At 40.5% G+C, this 3,160-nt stretch overlaps 2 non-coding genes across 2 annotated transcripts; both read left to right on the forward strand.

Moving 5' to 3' along the window:
- The first annotated feature begins 1,457 nt into the window (after positions 1 to 1,457).
- On the forward strand, positions 1,458 to 1,530 carry trnaa-agc. Its single transcript has one exon. It is a non-coding gene; the product is annotated as a tRNA-Ala (tRNA).
- Positions 1,531 to 2,751: 1,221 nt separating this feature from the next.
- Positions 2,752 to 2,824, forward strand: trnaa-agc. Its single transcript has one exon. It is a non-coding gene; the product is annotated as a tRNA-Ala (tRNA).
- The last annotated feature ends 336 nt before the right edge of the window (positions 2,825 to 3,160 follow it).

Consider the following 3,160-nt stretch of genomic DNA (forward strand, 5'->3'; position numbering starts at 1 on the left):
AAGTATATGTAGCGGCTAAAATCCTATATTTTAGGCTATTGGTTGTCGTTGGAAGGCATTGGTTTTACGTGCGCTTAATTAAGATTCAGAATGCTGATCTTCCGTTTGAGGCATAAAATAAAGTCATTTATTTTCAGTAATATGTCCATTGTCTTACTGTTTCCCTTAAGATCCACATAAATTCCACATAAATCCAAACCAATCACAGTAGAAAACTGTTTGCCTCAGCCTATTAACGACACCTGAACAGAATTGATGTTAAATAACCCATCCCCCCCATAAGACACTAAGAACTCAAAATTAAATACGCCCCCTGGTGGCGACAAACACCAAAGGATAAATGGCTCCTACAGTATAAATCAACCTGAAGTCCCTCCAGCTGACCTCTCAACTGCATCGCAGTGACTGTGAGGGGGAGGGGGTCGGGGTTGGTGAGAGTGGTGGTGAGGTGGAGGGTAGGTCTCTCATGGCCTTTGAGTCGGAGACGTGTGTAGAGTTGAGGGCAGGGAGGGGGGTGGTGTGACGGGGGTCAAAACGTGTGAAAACCCTGTTTAGCTCGTCTCACTATCATTATTTAGAGTAAGGACTATATAGTGGACTTTATGTGAACTGACCGGACAGTTGATCACTAATTTTCACTCTCCGTTGGTCACGTGATCACACCTACCTGCACAGTGATTTATTTGAAAAATATACATGTAGATTTAGATTCATTGTGATCAGTGTAGATTGACCCTGAAATGGTTTTTGTGCCTGTTAGTNGATAGAGCATATTGATGGACGAAAATTAATATTTTATCTTAAATGCAAAGTGTTTTTTGTTCTTTTTAACAATCTTGGTATAAATATTGCTCTGAGTGGGTTGCTGTGTCAGCTAAAGTCACGTTTTAGAGTCTCTGCACTCAGTAAACGATTCATCGAATGCTAAAGTAGTTGACGATTATTTAAATAATCAATTAATCCGATTAATTGTTTCAGCCCTAGTATAAATTGACGTTTGTGGCCAAATGCATCACTTAAGTCTCACTCTTGACATTTTCTTCTGAAACTTGGCAGCTCTGGATCTATTTAGCTACTTCACGGATAGGTGGAATCAGCGGAGTAAAAAATAACCTCCAGCTTCTGCCTCTGAGTTTATTTACTGCCTGTCACTACCTGCCATTATTTCTATTTTTATCAGCTGCCCTGGGGCTTCCTTCTTTTACATCGGAGACCAATCCCACTGGTTCCCCGCCTACAGTCAGCAAATCAGGTGATTGCTGTAAGTTCACAGTGAGTAACGCTGCTGTGTTGCTAATTCAGGTCTGAGGCCTTGGTAAGGTGACTCTGCTGTGGTCAAATGTGTCTCAAGTGGAACCACAAAACTCTCTGTAGTGGGTATAAGGAGACATCTGTCATCGACTCGCATGTATACTCACATGGCATATATACGCCCTTCTCAGAGAAATGGCTTACAGGGGGGATTAGCTCAGATGGTAGAGCGCTCGCTTAGCATGCGAGAGGTAGCGGGATCGATGCCCGCATCCTCCAATTTTCCTTTTCAATGTTTACTTTGACTCTTTCCTTTGGATATGGAGGCATCTTTAAAGATAAGTTGCAATAAACCATTAATATAGAATAAATAGTATACAGTAGCTTGTATAAATATAATATTACATGTATAAAATGCTTAAAACTGAGATTAGCAAACCTACTGATAAAGATATGTTGGTTTCTGTTAGCTGGTGCAGCAATGACATTTTTCTACAGTATTACAAAACATTTTAATGTTGTCTTTTGTTATACTTCTAGAAGAAGAGTTTTCTCCAGATGTCTTATGTCTTTAAATGTAAGCAAACTATTTGTAATGAAGAGGAGATCAGGGCCGCTGAAGTTAAAAAGACGGTGAAGAAGATGTAACACGTAGAGCCACCACCAGGGGGAGCACTGCTCTTACAAATGTCAGTCCTGAAAATGAAGCCAGAGTTCAAATCCCAGCCAGGGGAGCCTCTGCAGCTGCAGCAGGGGTGGAGCTAGACATTCCCATCATCTGGGGATTCCCCACAAAATATTTCATGATAATGAAGGTGGTTTAGGACAACAAAAAAGTATTCCTGCATCCCATCTNATGGACGAAAATTAATATTTTATCTTAAATGCAAAGTGTTTTTTGTTCTTTTTTACAATCTTGGTATAATTATTGCTCTTAGTGGGTTGCTGTGTCAGCTAAAGGCACGTTTTAGAGTCTCTGCACTCAGTAAACTATTCATCGAATGCTAAAGTAGTTGACGATTATTTAAAAAATCAATTACTCCGATTAATTGTTTCAGCCCTACTATAAATTGACGTTTGTGGCCAAATGCATCACTTAAGTCGCACTCTTGACATTTTCTTCTGAAACTTGGCAGCTCTGGATCTATTGAGCTACTTCACGGATAGGTGGAATCAGCGGAGTTTATTTACTGCCTGTCACTACCTGCCATTATTTCTATTTTTATCAGCTGCCCTGGGGCTTCCTTCTTTTACATCGGAGACCAATCCCACCGGTTCCCCGCCTACAGTCAGCCAATCAGGTGATTGCTGTAAGTTCGTAGTGAGTAACGCTGCTGTGTTGCTAATTCAGGTCTGAGGTCCTGGTAAGGTGACTCTGCTGTGGTCAAATGTGTCACAAGTGGAACCACAAAACTCTCTGTAGTGGGTATAAGGAGACATCTGTCATCGACTAACACGTACATGGCATTTGTACGACCTTCTCGGAGAAATGGCTCACAGGGGGGATTAGCTCAGATGGTAGAGCGCTCGCTTAGCATGCGAGAGGTAGCGGGATCGATGCCCGCATCCTCCAATTTTCCTTTTCAACGTTTACTTTGACTCTTTCCTTTGGATTTGGAGGCATCTTTAAAGATAAGTTGTAATAAACAATTAATACAGAATAAATAGTATTCAGTAGCTTGTATAAATATAATTATACATGTATAAAATGCTTAAAACTGAGATTAGCAAACCTACTGATGAAGATATGTTGGTTTCTCATAGCTGGTGCAGCTTTGGCATTTTTCTACAGTATTACAAAACATTTTAATGTTGTCTTTTGTTATACTTCTAGAAGAAGAGTTTTCTCCAGATGTCTTATGTCCTGAAATGTAAGCAAACTATTTGTAAGGAAGAGGAGATCAGGGCC

The sequence above is a fragment of the Cyprinodon variegatus genome, unplaced genomic scaffold (assembly GCF_000732505.1).
Source record: "Cyprinodon variegatus isolate N-32 unplaced genomic scaffold, C_variegatus-1.0 Scaffold65, whole genome shotgun sequence".
In the NCBI taxonomy this organism is placed as follows: Eukaryota; Metazoa; Chordata; class Actinopteri; order Cyprinodontiformes; family Cyprinodontidae; genus Cyprinodon; species Cyprinodon variegatus.